This window comes from Leptonychotes weddellii, chromosome 5 (genome assembly GCF_054177405.1).
Source record: "Leptonychotes weddellii isolate Sample4059 chromosome 5, ASM5417740v2, whole genome shotgun sequence".
In the NCBI taxonomy this organism is placed as follows: domain Eukaryota; kingdom Metazoa; phylum Chordata; class Mammalia; order Carnivora; family Phocidae; genus Leptonychotes; species Leptonychotes weddellii.
Window position 1 is genome coordinate 51,510,495 of NC_138373.1, and position 19,936 is coordinate 51,530,430.

General features: G+C 37.1%; 1 long non-coding RNA gene across 1 annotated transcript; it reads left to right on the top strand.

Moving 5' to 3' along the window:
- Positions 1-2,393: 2,393 nt before the first annotated feature.
- Positions 2,394-13,695, top strand: LOC145721661 (uncharacterized). Its single transcript, XR_014145490.1, has 3 exons — positions 2,394-2,993; positions 3,078-3,239; positions 13,605-13,695. It is a non-coding gene; the product is annotated as an uncharacterized LOC145721661 (long non-coding RNA).
- The last annotated feature ends 6,241 nt before the right edge of the window (positions 13,696-19,936 follow it).

Below are 19,936 nucleotides of genomic sequence, written 5' to 3' on the forward strand. Positions count from 1 at the left end.
GGAAACAGAATTTAATAAATAGAAATTACCAACTGGAAAAAGTTTATATTGAAGACTATTATTTCCTCTCTGTTATCTGAACTTAGCATATTTCCGTCATAGGTGAACACACTTTTGCCTTTCGAAAAGTTTTGACGCTTTAACCTTTGCTTCAGGTCTTGGACCTTGTCATGATGATCCATTCCTGCAGCCTGATTTTTGGAGAAGTGTTCTCAAGGACTGATATTATTTCATTCAAAATACTCAAATTTTTTAAGTTCCTTTGAGCCAGTTGGTTGTTCTGTAACATGCAATAGGATTTATGTTTCTTCTGCTCACAATCATTCCTATTAATCACTTAAAACTTGGGAATGGAGGAAATGCAAGGCTGCCTGTCAATAGTTGATGAAAGTGAGACTGAAAATTCTACCTTATCTTTCTTGAGGATCAAAGCTGGTGGAATTCACTGCCAAAGTTGTTGGATTTAGCCCTCCAGACTTGATTCATGGTTTTTTGTTGTTTTCATATTTTATATACTTCCTTTTTTTGGGTCATCAATCTTGGTTTATTTTGGGATTTTATTCCAATGCTTACCCAGCAACTGAGAAAAAACTATTCTTTGGAAGACCTTTAATATAAACATTAACATTATCAATAAAATCATACTGCTTGTTCTTATTTTGTCATTTTGATAGTTAACACTTTACCATGAGATTATTTGAAATATGTTTTAAAGATATGTTATGCTCTTGCTTTTATGGATGCAGTCATAAAATGGGAATTTATGAACCATATAAACAAACTGAGATGAATATGGTAGGGATTAATAGGAAACTTACAATGGTGACAGTGATGTTTGCATATATGTGCGTGATATGATTGTTCATAGGCTACTTCAGGGGTAAGAGGGGTGTGTGCAGAAAACACTGGGTCCATTTCTGGTTACCAGCTTCTTAAGTCTCTTCTCAGTGGTTAGAAGCAGCAGTAGGAGGGGGCATGGGATGAAGGAATGGACATGTGGGAAAAACTTATGCTGGCAAGGATATGCTTCTTTCTTTCTTTTATACTTATAGACATGATGACTAAAGTGCTTTTGAACACAAAGGAGAGTTTTCCATAAGACAGTATTTTTCTTTAAGGAACATCATCAGTGAGTTAAAGAAATTCTATACTCACACTATAGGGAGAAAGGTAAAATTGAATGTGCATTTAAAAAAATGCTTCTTATTGCCACTAAGGTGGAGTTAAAGGTAGAAATCAGATGTCGGTATTGGGTGCATTTTGAACACTGCTTTGTTTTTGCCCATAAAAAGAAAGTTTATTCCTAGACAAATTCAAAAGATCTCAAGCTGTTTCTGAACTTAAAACATCACCTTTGGGCACCTGGGTGGCTCAGTCACTTAAGTGTCTGTCTTCGGCTCAGGTCATGACCCTAGGACCATGGGATCGAGCCCCATATTGGGCTCCCTGCTCAGCGGGGAGCCTGCTTCTCCCTCTCCCTCTGCCTGCAGCTCCCCTGTTTGTGCTCTCTCTGTTTCAAATAAATAAAATCTTTAAAAAAATAAATAAAACTTTACCTTTTTAAAAAAGATATTTATTTATTTATATATTATTTATTTATTTAGAGTGCAAGTGGGGGAAGGGGTAGAAGGAGAATGAGAGAGAGAACCTCAAGAAGACTCCACACTGAGCTTGTGGTTTCATGAGCGGCTTTCATCTCACGACCCTGAGATCATGACCTGAGTTGAACTCAAGAGTCGGATGCTTAACTGACAGAGCCACCCAGCTGAATACTATTCATTTGTATTGCTAGTAATATTATTGCAATAACACTTATTTAAATAATAATATATACTATATAGTAAATATAATAACTCATGCCTATTTGGTTATTCATTTGCTTAGCATTTGTCTGACAACACAAAGCAAGAGCAAACTAATGATTGTCCACTGTATTACCGTAATACCAGTTCTTCATCTAAATTATGTTTATATAATTATTCCAGGGAGTACATTCTCAGAACGGTCTTCTGTTATTGCAGGGATTTCAGTTATGCCTCTGACCATATTTATAGCAATCATTAATGTCATTATTTTCTACTTAATTAGGGTACAATTTTGGAATAGGTGTAGGGAAGAAGAGGTTTCTTAGATTTCATAATTTTACTATTGATTCTCTCGATGTGACAATTAAATTTGATACCAACCCAGCTTTAAATGACCATGGAATAACTTGGTAGATAGGTTATCATAATCATCAACAGCATCATTTTTTCATTCCTTTTGACAAATAGCAAAACACCCAGTAGAGTAGTAGAACACAGTGGTTCCCCAATTATGCGCTGTAACCATGTCAAGCATTGCAGGAAATTTATGAAAGCCCAGGAAAATGGTCCACATTTATGTTCTAGCCTTCTAAACAGTAATGGTTCCGTGGCAGAATCTGCACTGCAACATGTGGGAGAGCATCAGGGCTCTGCATCGTTTTCCAAGATCCCAGGGAAAGCTGGGACTCTTCGATCCTATTCTTTCTAGAGTAAATCACAGCAAACAATGATCTCCTTTGAATTTTTCATTTATTTTGGTGAGCGATCCCAGTACGGTGTTTTCCCTGGATACCCTCTTTGCAGGGCTATAACTTTCTATGTTACAGGATATAAATTAGATCATGGACTGCAACCCATAATAGTATTATAGGGAGTATAATCACAATGAGCTATTTCTCTGGGGAATGTAATGACATAAAACAATCAGTCAGACCATTTGCAAAAGCGAATGGTGTAGTTAAATGTTTCATTCTTGAAACAGAAATATATTGACCTAATGTGGCTATGGGCCTGAATTATGATTGCCTGGTGTACTAAATAAGTTTACCGAAGATTGCTCTGACTGTAACATGTGGACTATTGTTGCCAACAGCCCACTTCCTCTCACTGGTCTCCAGAGTGGGTTCTACTTCCTCAGACTTAAGAAGCAGAGTTTTTCTTCCGACGAATAACCAACATGCTTGTCAGGTATTTGAAAACACACAGCATTTTAAATACTTTTCACATTTGGGAACTTCTGTTAATTGTTCGGACATTACTTATTTTTCACAGATTGCATTTTATTACTTCTCCAGCCAAGTGAGTGGCAAATTAATGGCTGGCCTTCAAACCACATGTGGTGGTCCCATTCAGCATTTATGGCAAAACACAGCTGGGCTCCAGAATCAGTGGGAGAGAAATGTCATGAACATCCAGAGCAACCAGAAATTTCAGGTATGTGTGTTGTATTTTCTAACCGTAACATTGAAGGAAAAATGATAAACTACAAGTCCTTAACTGATGTGGGAAACAAAGGCAGAAGAAAAACTATTAAATTTCCTTACTACCTACAGCACATTGACAAGTCCTTGAAACAGGCAGAGTGACATTCCTCTGGGGACTCAGCTGCCTCGATGTTAATACTTTGCTAAGGGCAAAAGGCAATCTTAGCCCAACCCCTGGGACCCTTTAAGTCTACTTTAACATATAAAAATTCCTTTGGAAACTTCCTTTATCTTTACCCCCAAGATACATGTTGGCAATCATCCCCCAAGCATATGACCCAATGATATACACCTGAAGGGTCTCATGACTCAGGTTTTATTAGACAGTAGTAAATGACATTTTCCCAACAATAGCTAGCCCTCTCAAGGTCCTAGAACCTTGCTTCCAAAATTCCTTAGAGACTTACACTATCCCTAACCCCCTCCCAACTTGAAAGCATATAATGGGCCATTCCTCATGACCCCAGTGCAGCCCTTTCTGCCCATGGGTCTGATCCCCATGCTTTAATAAAACTGCCTTTTTCCACCAAAGACGTCTCAAGAATTCTTTCTTGGCTGTCTGGCTTTGAACCCTAATGCCTTTCCTATATCATTAAGAACGGATGAATTAAAAGTAGGATGACCACTGTCCCAGTTGGCCAAGGACTGAGGGATTTGCCAGGACTTTCAAGCCCTGAAACCAAAGTCTCAGGAAATTGGGATGTCCAGTCACCCTAAAAGATTCCTTTAAAAGAAGGTTTTAAATTTATGTATAAAAACTAAAGCTGAAATATATTAACATATATTTATATATCAGTAAACTATATCTTTCTAATTATCTTCTTAATTTCTTAAATCCCCTTCTTTTTCTATTTCTCTTACTATTCCAACCTCCTCTTTCTTTTCATTTCTTTTTTTTTTTTTTTTTTTAAAGATTTTATTTATTTATTTGACAGAGAGAGACAGTGAGAGAGGGAACACAAGCAGGCAGAGTAGGAGAGGGAGAAGCAGGCTCCCCGCTGAGCAGAGAGCCCGATGCGGGGCTCGATCCCAGGACCCTGGGATCATGACCTGAGCCGAAGGCAGACGCTTAACGACTGAGCCACCCAGGCGCCCCTCTTTTCATTTCTTATTCTTAAGAATTACTTATCTTCCAGACTTTTCTCATGCTTTTGAGAGAACAGGGTTATATTGGGTAATGAGGAATTAGACTATTTGATTTAAATACTAATTCCAAATGCTGTTGAAGTAGAATAATTGTCATATTCATTTCATGGCTAAACTCAAATTATTCAGTACAGCCTTTATTTTCCAAAATAATTTTGAGAATGAAAGCCCGTGCAAGCCTATAAAAGACAAACTTATTTATTCAGCCTAATAAAACTTATGTATGGTGGAAATTATAACGTAATGATTATTACAGGAGTTCTTGGTAACGCATCGCATATTTTTACATTTGAGAGAGCCAAGAAAAATTTCCCATTAAAAACAGGATCTTAAAGCATTTTATTTTGAATGAATCTGCTTTTTTAAACCTGGTTTGCAGGCCAATTTAGCCAACTCGGATAAAGCAGGTTTCCTTTATCATCTATTATTTGAATAGTATAATAATCAATTTTATAATTTTGATACATAGCAGAAAATCATCTGCTATGTGATGGATGGACTTAGCACTTGCTTAACTATAGGGATTGAATTGGATTGAATTTTAACGTCAGTTATTATGAGTGGTAAGAGGAAGGATGGGAGAATGAACAGGATTTCTATTATAAAATTGAATTATAAGCTATAAGAATGGCACATTTTCTTAATTGATCTGTCATAAATTCACTACAGTTTGAAATTTCAGGCTTTTATAAACTAAATGGGGATCCAGAGAGGATCAGAGAAAGTCACTTCATAGATGGTTAAATGACACCTAGGTGATAGGACTTTAGAGCAACTGTATGGTTGGAAACATAATTCTGTCATTTGAAGCTTTGCACTCCATTGAAGTTAAATATATTGGTGTGTGTGTAGAAAGGGGGGTGGCAGGGTATCTTAAGTCATCAGGCATTTACGCCTTCCTGTGAATGATTGATTCATTTATTTAACAAAGACTCACTTGGAGCACTCAGGATGCACCAGGTGGGATTCAGGGAATGTTCCCAGTACATGTAAAGAATTTTCTACCAGCTTTATTGAGATATAATTGATATATGTGTAAGTTTAAGGTATGTAATGTGATGATTTGATGCATCTACATTGTGGAATGATTACCACAATAAAGTTAGTTAACATATCCATCACATCACATAATTACAATTTTTATCATACAGTAAAAACATTTAAGATCTACTCTCTTAGCAATTTGCAAGTATGTAATACAGTATTATTAGCTATATTCCCCATGCTGCTTATAGATACCCAGAATTTACTCATTTTATAGCTGGAAGTTTGTACCCTTTGACCAACATTTCCCCATTTCCCCCACCATGCAGACTCTGGCAACTAAAAATTACTCTGTTTCTGTGAATTTGGCTTTTATAGATTCCACATATAAGTGAATCATAGAATATTTATCTTTCTGTGACTTTTCTCACTTAGCATAGTACCCTCAAAGTTCCAGCCATGCTATCATAAGGGATAAGATTTCTTTCCTTTCTTGGCTGAATTTATATATATGTATACCACATTTTCTTTATCCATTCATCTGTTGATGGACACTTAGGTTATTTATGTCTTGACTATTGTAAATAATGTTTCAATAAATATGAGAGTGCAGATATCCCTTTGAGGTAGTGATCTCATTTCTATTGGTTATATACCCAGAAGTGGGATTGCTGGATCATATGGTAGTTCTATTTTTAGTTGTTTGAAGAACTGCCATACTGTTTTTCATAATGGCTGCACCAGTTTACATTCCCACCAACGGTGAACAAAGGTTCCTTTTTCTCACATCCTTCCAAACACATTATCTCTTATCTTTTTGATAATAGCCACTCTGACAGGTGTGAGGTGATATATCATTGTACTTTTGATTTGCATTTCCCTGATGATCAGTGTTGTTGAGTATCTTTTCATGTACCTGTTGGCTATTTGTATGTCTTCTTTGGAATGATGTCTATCTTTGGAATGATCTCTATTTTATTTGTGTGTTTTTTTTTTTTTTCACCATTGAGTTGTACGAGCTTCTTATATATTTTGGATATTAACCCCTTATCTGATAGATAGTTTGTAAGGGGAAGATTAATGATAGGCCTGTGGAAGAGAGACTATGTGTTCCTGGATTTGGTATGTGTGTGTTTGTGTGTGTGTGTGTGTGTGTGTGTGTGTGCAGACTGAGAACTTTGAGCACCAATAATGCATCTAATTTGTAGTGGATATTCAAGTGTCATTAACTGCTAGAGAAGTTTCTAGTTTATTTCTTTCTTAAAAAGATTTTATTTATTATTTATTTGAAAGAGAAAAAGAGAGAGAGCATGAGAGGAGGGAGAGCATGAGTGGGGGGGGAGGGCAAAAGGAGAGGAAGAAGCAGGCTCCCCATTGAACAGGGAGCCCAGTGACGCAGGGCTTGATCCCAGGACCCTGAGATCATGACCTAAGCTGAAGGCAGATGCTCAACCCACTGAGCCACCCAGGCGCCCCTGGTTTATTTCTTAACACTTTTCTTCTTGCTCCCCATGTCTCTCTGTCTTCTCTCAATAACAAAGCAAAACAAAACAAAACACAAGAGCAACAAAACAGAGCCAAGAGTGCTTTTGAGGGGATTGAGTCACAATGACTGGATGCTGAAGGATGGACTTGCTGAAGTCCCTTCTGTCTGTATGCTCACATAAACTTTAATGACTGAAATGGGAGTTTGTGTATAAACTTTGTCAGCATTTACACATCTTTTCTGACTCTGCTTCAGAATCGATGGTAAAAGAATCCTACCTAACCTATCTTTGCCAAGCTTTGTGTCTTCTCATCTCTGTCTCCAACTTAAGGTCAAGGTCTTTACTGGCAGGTAGACGGACAGAGACTTGGACGTTGGGTAGAGCCGGAACCTGCTGAGTCTTGTGTGTTAAACCTTTTAAAACAACTTCCTTGTTTTTCCCAGACATCCATTCCCAAATGGCACATTGCAGGGGCTGATGATTAAATATGTGTAGCAGCTAATATAAAACTTAAAACTCCCAAATATATCACCTCCAGGGCCGTTGAGCTGTAGCTGAGGCAGCGAGGTTATTCACTTGGGTGCTTTAAAATGCGGCAGTGGCTCCAGCAAAAGCAGATGCATGTGCAGCATATTAACTTGTTTGCCAAAATACTTTATTGCTGATATGAAAACAGCGCCTCTACCTTAGAGGCTTTGTAAAACTTGGGAAAGTGTATGACTCTCTTGGGATCCTTTGGCTACACCAATCTTTAAGATTGCGGGTAGCAGCTGTTCCATGCTTTTGTTTCGCTGGGCCACAGAGATGCACTATGCTTGTCATACTGCCCACCACCCTCTCATAGCTTCGTCCTGAAAAGTTTTAGCAAGAGGCTTCTTTAAGGGCGTTTTGTAATCAGTGTCTCCAGACAATAGCTGCTGCCTCATCAGTTTACAAGCCTCTGAGAATTACTCTGTTTTCTGCAATTTCCCCTCCACGCTGCCTTCGGACAGTTTTAAAGCCATTCATGCTTCCTTTAGAAATATCCACATAGGAGATTTTAGTTTCAGCTGGACCCTGGCTTAGGATGGGTTTCTGAGAAAGCCTCTGGATCTGGCTGTTGTCATGTGGGGGCTTTATTACCTTTATCTGTAAAGTACGAGGTCCATGCCTTAGTAAAATTGAAGCCCATTCATTTCTGAGGGACTACTGCAACATGACAAGGAATGGTGTTTATGCATCTAGTCAACAAAGATAGCAGCATTTAAGAAAGTTCTGAAGATGTTTAAGGAGTATCAACATCTAGGATTTACTGAGCACTTACTATATGTAAGGCACTGCATTTAGTCCTTTGTATATATTATTTTATTGGCCCTGCATGGCAGTCTTCTGAATCAGAACTATAATTCACCCCACTGTTCTTATGAGGATTAAGAGCTTCAGAGAGTGGACTAACCTATTAAATTCCATCCAGATTAGAACCCAGTATAGTTTGATTTCACATCTCAATCATTTACTCACTGAGGTGTGATCATTTTTTTATCATGTTAAAGCATTATAAGGATTTATAAAATATGGACAGAAAAAATCCAAGATTTTGGATTTGGATTCTAGATTTGGCCAAATATGTTGCAGGTGACTCATTAAATATTCTTTTGCCTGCTGTGTTGGATAAAACAACATTATTACACATTATTCTGCTGATTAACTGCAATTGCATTTCTCAAAATTGTAGACTTAAGCAATTCATTTTGCTATTGTCCTAAAATATTTGCAGAAGCAGAGAATAAACCAGGCTACACATATAGCAGAAATTTAGTCTCAGATGCAAGTAAAACCTTCCCTCACTCTCCTTTTCTTTGTTCTTGAAGGCGCTTATGTATTGGTTTTATGGGTAGGAAGGAATGAATACTGTATTACTAAGTATATCACTGACTGTGGTTTTCACATCCAATGTTTGGATTCTCAAAATAAATGAGAAGTCAGTGCTTGAATTTTAAAAAGATACTGGAGCATTTTAAATATGCTATTACCTACTTGTCATTTCATTGATATTTTATTTTGACCTGCCGAAGAGTTCTTAGCAGCCTTGTGTTCAGAAACAATAGATTTTATTAACATGGATGAAAGATAAGTTATTCATAAAAATAAAATAAATACAAATCATTAACTTAAAAAATTCTATTCCCAAACTTTTCTAAATCATAATCGGAGTCATTTTCCCTTGTAAGTCAAGAATATTTGCTCTGTGAACACATGATGGCAAAAAATTACTGTCATCTTTTTGCATTTCACATGTTTGCTTGAAAAATAATATCGAATGCAAACTACTGATTAAGAAAACTTTAATATAATAAATACAACTACAAGAGGTTCTGTTCATGCAGTTATTAGTGTCATCCAAGTGAGTTCATGTCCATTATTGGCTACTGCCAAAGGTTCATTAAAGATTTAAATCTTAAAGCACTTGAGCGCTGACCACTTGCCTCCCTTAGAGGCCATCTTCTCTTAAAATGTTTGGGGTGAAAGCAATTTGTCTGTTATTTACTATTGGATCAGTGTAGCCCATACCTGACTTCTGTGATGTTGCCAAATTTCTAACGCTATTACCGGGATTTATTTTCTTTGCTAGTTTGCTACTCTTTGCTTTATTTCCCCTGATACAGTTAAAATGAGGTGGATGTTTGGAAAAACTTATTTGCCAAAGTTTTGGGGAAAACAAAGAATGCTAGACCTCACTTTTCTCAGAAATACAACTACCATATCATATGAAAACATGGGTTTTGACCGTAGACCTGGCTTTTAAAAAAAATCATCTTGAGATTCCACTTTTTTGAGCTAGTTCAACCCACCCTTTTTTTCAGGATCCCAACCAAAATCTCTGGAAAGTCTTTCTGTTTAAATATATTTAACTTGAGTATTGAGTTATGTCTGATGGGTCTTAAGTTTTGTTTCTGTTTTTGTTTTTTTTAAAGATTTTATTTATTTATTTGACAGAGAGAGACACAGCGAGAGAGGGAACACAAGCAGGGGGAGTGGGAGAGGGAGAAGCAGGCTCCCCACGGAGCAGGGAGCCTGATGCGGGGCTCAATCCCAGGACCTGGGACCATGACCTGAGCCGAAGGCAGACGCTTAACAACTGAGCCACCCAGGTGCCCCAGGTCTTAAGTTTTATAGCTACACAGACCCATTGGTGACTTTACCTACATTTAGAGAAATAGTGTTCTCCTTAAGAAAAACATTTCCTCTTGCTGAACCAGTGGGCTCAAATGGCAGCCAATTTTCACACTAACTTTCATTCAGTTAGACCGAGTTAACATATAATTTAATTGACTCAAACAAATATACATATTGCAAACTCCGTTGGAGAGGACTGAAGGTGAGAAGGTCATTTAAAAGCCTTTTCATTAGATCAGGAGTGAATATACAGGAACAGAAGTAGGAATAGAAAAAAGAGAGGGCTTCACAGGTCTTGATGGATTGGATGTGGGGCTGGAAGAGAACGTGATTCTGCAAGCTGTTTTGGAGTTTGGAGCATTGAAAAGTGGCAGTCTTCTGGTGCCATTGTCAGAGAATGGGAGTCACGGGACAGGTCCAGTGTGAGGGGAAAAAATATTATGACTTAGAAGTGACTTTGTGTCATTGGGTAAAAATGTCCAGCAGGCTGTGGAGATACAGGCGGAAAGCTCAGAAAGGCGGTTGACATTTGTGATATAAATTTGTGTTTCAAGGTAACAGTTGAAACCCTGAATATCAGTGGGTTTGAGAAGAGAGTGTGGAGAAAGAAGTAAGAGACTGCTGATTAGTTCACACTTACTTCTGCTTCTCTCTTTAAATATGGTTACCACTGATGTGTTCTTAGTTCGGCAAAAACAGGTGAAAAGGCTTTCAAGAAGGATAAAATTTTTAATCTGTAGAGAATAGATTTTTTTTTATCTATAAACACACTATTCATACAATAGCTTAAATACTTTATGATAACTCTGTGTTACGATAATAGGTAACACTTTTTTAATACTAACTATATACCAAGTGCTGATATACATGTAATAACTCATTTATCCTTGCATAAGTCTTATCATATAGGTAATAACTTATTATTACTATTTTAAATATTTTATTTATTTATTGGAGAGAGAGAGAGCTCACTTGTGAGAGAGCATGAACTGGTAGGGGAGGGGGAGAGGGAGAGGGAGAAGCAGACTCCCCGCTGAGCAGAGAGCCCAAAGGACAGACATGGGGATCAATCCCAGGATTGACCCGACCTGAGCTGATGGCAGATGCTTAACCAACTGAGTCACCCAAGTGCCCCAATAGCTTATTATTTTTATCAGTACCTTTTTACAAAGAAGAAAAGAGAGGTGCAGAGATGTTAAATAACTTCTCTAAGGTCCTGTTGCTATTAAGTGGTGTAGCTGGGATCTGAACCTAAGTAGTCTGTTTCCAAACACTTACATTAGCCACTGTGCTCTCTGCCCTCAGATAAAATCATCCCTATTTAACAGTCTTTTCTTTCCCCTCTGAAACAGCTTTTTATTGAACAGCAAAGCAAAATTGCAGCACAATTTTAAATGTTTGTAAGTTAGGTCACAAAAGGGATGCAAAGTGTTTTCAGATTATTATATTCATACAGCTAAAGTCATTCATTGAATCTTACACCAATACAAACAGAAGATTATTCCATGACTAAGAGTAGCCCAAATTGGGGTACCTGGGTGTCTCAGTCAGTTAAGCATCTTACTCTTGATCTCATTCAGGTCTTGATTTTGGGGTCCCGAGTTCAGGCCCCATGTAAGGCTCTACGCTGGATGTGGAGCATACTTAAAAAAAAAAAAAGAGTACCCCAAATCTAATAACCAAAACTATATTAGTATCAGAAGTAATATTAAAATGGTAAATAGCAAAAGATATCCACTAATTTTTTTACTAAATGGAATCTACAAACTAAATTTTTAGAAACTGTAAAAAGAATGACTAAAACTGTAAACTAAGTAGTTAGGTTTACAGAAAATTCTGGAAAAGTAGTGAAATAAAATACTGAGAAAATAATAAATTAGTATGCATGTAAAACTCTCCCATTTTATTCATGATTCTGATACTAATACACTGTAAAGGGATTTTGTAAAAGTTGATCTGCTGGGTGCTACAAATAAACCTTGAGGCTAAACTCTGTTAACTATTGTCTTCTAGATGTGGTTTACTTGAGATTAGTCACATTTAATCTACTTTCATGTATGTATTCCCAGAAAGATCTAGTCTCTACCAGAGATCACACAATCTGTAGTAAAAACATTTGGAGTTGGTTACTACTGTTTGCCAAGTACTTTTCCCATCCTATTTCTATTTTTCCTCAAAACTTTCTATTTCAAATGTGTAACCAGAGCTCATCTTTTCAGATGCCAAGTGGATTATTTTGTCTACACAACAGTCTTTGATAGGCCTTTTCCAACATGGTTCTGCTTTACAAGTAGTCACATGGTTATTCTGTTTTATGTGAAGAAAAGATGACTCTCTTAGGGCTACATGTTGACATATTACTCGATAGGTTGTGGATGTTTCACATCATATTTTTAATAGTTTAGTAGATAGCATCTGGTTTGAAAGGAAATATATCAGTACATCATGTTGTAAAGAGAATGTGTTATGACAAAATGATCTGCTAGGGTCTACTATATGCAGATCAGTTGTCAAGCTAAAAAGCAGCGCTGACATTTTGAAATAATAAAATGTTTATATTATAAGCAAGGCTGAATAGTGCACACAGTTTAATGCATCTATGAATTAAGCCTCAAACATCACTGGTATTCATTGGTGAGGTTGGGATAATACTCTCCACCACCACACCAATTTTCTGTTGATTTAAGTAACTATGAAATTGGAGAGTAGTTTCTTCCTAAGTTTCTCAGATTTATTATACCAGAGTATTTTCTCTTGGTACAGGCTTGGGCTGGATTTACATCACAATATCACATTCACTCATTTTTTAAAGATTTATTTATTTATTTGAGAGAGAGAGAGAGTGAGCAAGAGCAAGTGTGAGTGGGAGGAGGGGCAGAGGGAGAAGGAGAGAGAGAATCCTCAAGCAGACTCCTCACTGAGCATGGAGCCCAATGCAGGACTCAATCCCAGGACCCAGAGATCATGACCTGAGTTACAATCAAGAGTTGGATGCTTAACGGACTGAGCCACACAAATACCCCTCACATTCATTCATTTTAATAATAAGTCACTGCACAATCATTTCTAGTCACTGTCCCAAGTTTTGTTTAGATAATGTCAGAAAATGCACAGAAGGATATAGCACAAGGATATCCAAGGCAAGTCTGTGAACAAAATTTAGAGAACCAGAGGTGGAAATAGGGCACAATTGCAAAATACCAAGAACCAGAGATCAAGATGGAGCTGGGTCCAAGAGCTGGTAAATACTAAATAGTATGAACACATACAAACCAGAGATGATTAGATGGCAAAAACCAGATGAATATTGCTTCATTTCACAAACATGTTACATAACCTATGGTAGACATTTGAGATACAGAGATGACTATATTTTCTTGTCCTTGAGAGTGTGTGCATGGATCTCTTTCCACTTGGAATTGGCATGGTCACCAAAGTATTTCTAGGAAGTGACATGTTTTTTATTTGTAGGCTCTGTGCTATAAGACTGTGAGACAGTGATATTCCTTGCTTTGTGCTTTTGTTTTGTTTTTCTTGTGCAGGTTGTTTTTCAAGGTCAAATAATTTCAACTCCTGAACAGGATGAAGTCATAGCTATTGATGATATATCTTTCAGTTCAGGCTGCTTGCCTGCAAATGGTAAGAACTTTTTCTCATTTTGATCCTTATTCTGTACATAAATTCAGTGCATTTTAAACATTGTGTAATGATTTTCATTCTTTGAATGAAATGAAAGCGTTGTATAATGCTCTTTCTTTCTTTCTTTTTTTTTGCCTGATGTTTTGAAGTGGGCTATTTTCCATCATATAACAATGTCTAGGTTTATGCCAGAAGTGAAAATAGGCTATTTTTTCACTGAGTCTGATGCTCTAAAGAGCGGAAGTGATAATTTAGTCTCAGATTTGAAACATTGTAGCAATGTTTACACTGGCTAGTTAAATCTCACCAAGAGAACTCCTTGCCCTTTAGGAGACTAGGTGAAAACTGGCTTCTCTAGGCTTGAAATTGTCTTCTTGGGGAATTGATTTGACTCTTCCACTGAAAGACACAAGTGGAGAGAGATATTAGTTATAATCTATTTTCTATTTAGACTGAAACACCTAAATCAATAAGCCACATATACCAGATCTAAAAAATTATCCATATTGGTCCTTTGATTATATTAACTGAATTCTATTCAATTCACCATGCATATTGTTCTCAATAGAAAAGTTTAATGTTCAAATTATCAATTGGTCAGGATAAATTAATTTAGTCTAATGATCATGCAAGAATCATATATATGATTATAGATAGTTGATAGCTTTTTTTCCTTTTTAAATGTTATGATATAGCATAATAAAGACAGCTATTTTGTAAAGAAGATTCTAAGTTCTAATTTGGTACAAAGATATGGTAGTTGTGGTCAATTACGTTTCAAGAACAGAAGAGATGAGTTGATCTACCTAAAGGAGACCAAGGAATCTTGATAAAGGATGCCTGTATTATGCTTTGATTTTAAGTAGCACTTGTGCTGGTATAAGAGATTTATAGGAATGTGTCTCTTGCCACTTAGACCATGGTAGGGTTTTATAGGAGCTGCGGACAGCTCCTTCCACACTGGAATACGAAAAGATTTCTTTCATTTTTATATTTTCAGTTCTCAGTATATTTTAGATGAGAAATCATGATATGATATGATAAATTGAAATATAGATAAATTGAAATGGAGAACTTTAAGGGAACAGACTGTAAGCTCCACCCATTTCCTAGAAGTATAAACCTCAATGCCTTTTCACTGACAGAAGGTAACATTTATAGGATTTATCGGAAGGGAAGCAATAGATCAGGAGAGAACATACTGTTGCCCGCAGGCAGAGCAGACACAACTACGTCTGTTCTGCCGTTCAGTCTCTCCTCATGCTCTCTCTTCTGTTACCCTGCATGGTATTCCTGGGTCCAGAGCGCGGCCAGCTTGGGCTTGATTTGTAATGGGGCAGCTAGTCCCTAACTGTGATCACTTCAGCAGGATCTTTATATATCTCATTTTATAGTTTCTGCAGAAACTGAGATCTGCCAAACATGATCCCCAGCTAGTCCTATGTATTGCTCAGTCTAGCTAATCACCCCCCAAAGAAAATAAGGAATGAAATCAGCTATTGGCTGGACTTTTCCTAACTGTAAGGAAAATTAGGACCTGGCCTCTGCCATTGAAACTTTGCATTACAAATGTACACAGGAGCATGCTGGGGTTTTGCTTGGGACTTGACATCGCCTCTAATAGGACTCTGCTATCATTTCACAGATGAACTTGCTCTCCATCTTTGGACCTGGGAATCAAAGCCATTTCCTTAATTACCCATGATCCATGTACTGGGACAAAGGCCAATGTAGATGGATGTAATAAATATTCCAAAGACAAATGCCAGATTTTTAGTAAGCACTTAAAAGAGCTCTATAAGATCACTATAGAAGTGAAAAAGCAATAGTCACAGGAGTGAGAGCACAAGAAGTTGGACATTCAATGAAAGGTCATGGTCAAATAGAAAAAATATTGGTGTCTATAATTTCTAAGACGATAGTTCCAGATAATGTTATAGCCATATTGTTTTTGAGGTGGTGTGGAAATAAAGTTTACTGAAGATAAGGCATGAATTTTAAAGCAAAGTTATTGGCTAGGCCTTTCACATGGATAATAAATTCATACAACATTACAAGGTTTGGGATTAGAGGAGATTTTGAAATCCCAAACTGAAGTCTTCCATGAATATGGATGCATGGATGACCCAGGGCAGTAAGTTGGATGTCATGAGCCAAGACGTTTCCACACACAGAAGAATAAATGAATCAACATCAGGAATTTAGAAGAATGGCGACTTTAATTTTAGGCCTTGTGTTTACTGGGGCATTGGGAAAGGATGTCAACCCTCTGGAGAAGTGCAAAGAAGTAGTTTCTTTTTGGAAAAAGCCAGTATCCAGGTAAGGTCACACAGTATGTTCTTTGAAGTTGAGGGTGCAGGGAGTTTTGTTTTTTGTTTTTCAAATAGAATGAGGGTTGATGGCATATTTAAACTTTTGGGAGGAAGACAAAGCAGCATGAGGATTAATAATGGAGAAAAAGAATAAAGTGTAATGGAATAAGATTGATATTTGGTTGGAGTTGCATTTTGTAAATGGTGGGGATGTGAGAGATGGTAATATTATATAACATTAAATTTCCAAATGATTCTCTCTAGTCAAGTTCAGAGGCTCTAATGATAGACTAACCCTAGTCAATCACCAGAATCAAAAAGAGAAGTGATTGATTCTGAGCTTTACCCCAGACTGCTAGATGGGAATCACTGAGGATGGGGCCTGCATTTTAAAAAAGGTTCTCAGGACACTTTTTGTGAAGCCAGCTGACCTCAGGTTTAAGAATTGAACTAGGATTTGGGACGCCTGGGCGGCTCAGTCGGTTAATTACTGGACTCTTGATTTTGGCTCAGGTCATGATCTCAGGGTCATGGAGCCTGCTCTCTCTCCGTCTTTTTCTCCCTCTCCCTCTGACCCCCCACCCCCAACCCTGCCCCTGCATGCATGCCCGCACTCTCTTGCTCTTAAAAAAAAAAAAGAAGAACCAAACTAGCATTTGGGAACCATGTGTCCTGGTCTCATGTTGATTACTGCACTTGGCAGTGAGTGTTCTGGGACAGAGTGTCAGCTGAATAGAGAGTGGTTTCAGTCTCATGCAGTCCTGATGGTGATGATCAGGGTGCATCTGAGACATGTAGGCAGAGCCAACTCAGCCTTTTCCAGACATCACCATCAGAAATCTTACCCCAGTGAAGGGTGGAGTTAGGCATGGATTTGAATGCAAGAAAAGAGGAGTTTTCTTAGGTGACTTAAGAAAACAGGAGGAGATGGACAGTTATGATGTGATTCTTCAACTTTGATACTGTTAAAGTCAAGGACTAAGGGATTTCCTTGGTATTTGCTTCATGCTTACATTCTTAAAATGACTGTTGAGGTTCTCTACATCTCACATCCAGGGCAGGAGGAAGGCAGAAATGAGAAAGGGCAATGTTTTTGGCCATGCTATTGGCTAGATGATTGTCACATGGGTACCTTGGTTGCTAGGCAGACTAATAAAACTGAGTATTTGGATTCAGCCTCTGTAATAGAGGCAGGCAAGGAGAACAGGTTTATGAGCTGTATGAGCAAATATTTTCCAGAGAAACTCAACATCAGCATACTTAGAAGTAAATTCCAGTTTTCTTTCAAATCTGTTCCCTTGCCTATATTCTCTTTTTAAATTATTGACATCTGGTCTCACTCAGTAGCCTAGGAGTCATTCTTAAATCATTCTCCCCTTTTCTTACCCCTGTATTAATTTAGTTAAAAAATAGTGGTGAGGGCGTGTCCTTACATTTTTCAAATTGTCTCCTCTTATTTATCATTATTATTTATCCAACTGTGACTTCATTTAAGTATGTATTTTTCCCCTGGATTTTTAAAAATTCTGGTTTTGATCTATTCAGCTCTACTATCCAGTACTATGTACTGTCCACCAGATTATACTTCCTAACATATAAATATGACCAATCTCTACTTGTTAAAATCTATCAATAACTCTTATTGTGTCCAGAATAAAATTCAAAAAATTTTGAAAGATTTTATTTATTTATTTGAGAAAGAGAGAATGAGAGACAGAGAGCACGAGAGGGAAGAGGGTCAGAGGGAGAAGCAGACACCCTGCTGAGCAGAGAGCCTGATGTGGGACTCGATCCCAGGACTTCAGGATCATGACCTGAGCTGAAGGCAGTCACTTAACCAACTGAGCCACCCAGGTGCCCAAAATTCAAATTTCTGATAAATTCTCATGATTTCAAATTTCTAAGCTCTTGTGATCCTGCTCTTGCACACCAGCCCAACTTCCTCCTTCACAGTTGTACAAGAATCCCCAGACTCGGGCCAGAACAAACTGCTTGGTAGTTTAGCAACACAGTGTCATCTTATTCTTGGGTATCTTTGTAAACTTTGCTCCCTCGGCCTATTTCATGACTTTTTTTTTTTTTTTTTGACTGTCCTCCTACTACTTATTCTTCCAGATTGAGCAGACTGAGTGGAGGTCTCTTTTCTGGGAAGCCTTCTCTTACAGAAAATTCCCCCCCCCACTACCCTCCCCCCACACACACATGCACCGTATTGATTTATTTTCATAGCTAAACACTAAGTTTCTTGAGGAAACAGTTACTAGTGTCTTAGTGCTTTGTGGATCTCCAGCACAGAGCAAACACTTAATAAATATATGTCAACTAAATGACTCAACACTGAACATGTGCAATTATTTAAGTATCAAGTATTTGGGAATTTGAATAAATTCTTCTTTCCTCTGAGCTACAAGTGCTCCATTTCATAGAGCAGAGATTTAAATAAAATATTATGAGACTATTTTTTAGCAGTATTTATATTTATGCTAAGAATATATATTATTTTTTGGCTTTTGTTTTAACATCAGAAATTAAGGTATGTCCTCAAGCTATCTAATGTGATTTTATCTGAGACTTCTAGCTTCCAAAATCATTAGAAGATAAATTTATGTTGTTTAAGTCACGAGATGTGTGGTTCTTTGTTTTGGCAGCCCTAGCAAACAGTTATAGAGGATTTCCTGAGCTAATTCTGTAACATATGAATTCTTTCTCATCTGTAGCCACCAAAGTCTCTGCTTAGGAGAATAGTAGTCTCTACATTTTCTGTAGAGACTGTAGTTTTCCCATCAGTATTGAAGCCAGGATATAGAGATTCATTTTTAAAATGCTAAAACTAAGTAACTCTGAATTCTATATCCATTGAAAATATCCTTCAGGAATTAAGATAAAATAAAGACATTCTCAGATGAAGAAACTATAGAATTCATCACCAGAAGACCTACTCTAAAAGAAATGCTAAGGCAGATTTTCCAGCTGAAAAAAAAAATGACAGAGGAATATTTTATCAGTAGGAATAAAGAAAGAACGACTGAAGTCATAAATATCAGAGTAAATATAATGGAATGACCTTCTCCTCTAAAGATTTTTAATGTACACAGGACTCTTAAAAGCAGATTTTTGAACATCCCTTTGGTGGGTTCAAAGTATGTAGATGTAACAAATATGGTAAGTATACCATAAAGTTGGGAGTGTAGAAGTCCATAGCTTTAAGATGTCTACATTTTATTTGAAATGCTAACAAACTCTATGTAGAGTGTTAAACTGAGGTGAGCATATTATTATCCCTAGAGTGAACACTAAAAAGATATAAGTAAAGGAAAATAGATACACTAAAATTGTGCATAAAAATATTAAAATATTGAAATAATCCACTAGAAGACAAAGAAAAACAGATGGTGAAGGCAGAAATGATAGTAGGGTGGTGGTAAAGAGCACAAAGTATAATAAATGCAGAGGACACAAACTGAGAAATAATAAAGTTGCTAATTTAGTTATAATGATAAAATAATTACATTAAATATAAGCGGCATATGTATTGCTTTTGGAAGTCAGAGGTTGTCAGATTGGATGAAAGAGAAGAGCTAACTACATTTTGACTACAAAAGCTCATTTAAAAAATAATGATATAGATTAATTAAAAGTGAAGGGATTCAAATATGGTTAATTAATCTATGACAAAGTAGGGAAGAATACACATTGGGGAAAAGGTAGTCTCTTATAAATGGTGTTGGGAAACTGGACAGCTACATACAAAAGAATGAAACTGGACCACTTACACCATATACAAAAATTAACCTAAAATGAATTGAAGACCTAAATGTGAGACATGAAGCCATAAAACTCCTAGAAGTAAATATAGATAGTGATGTCTTTGAGATTGGCCATTGCAGTGTTTTTCTAGATATGTCTTCTCAGGCAAGAAAACA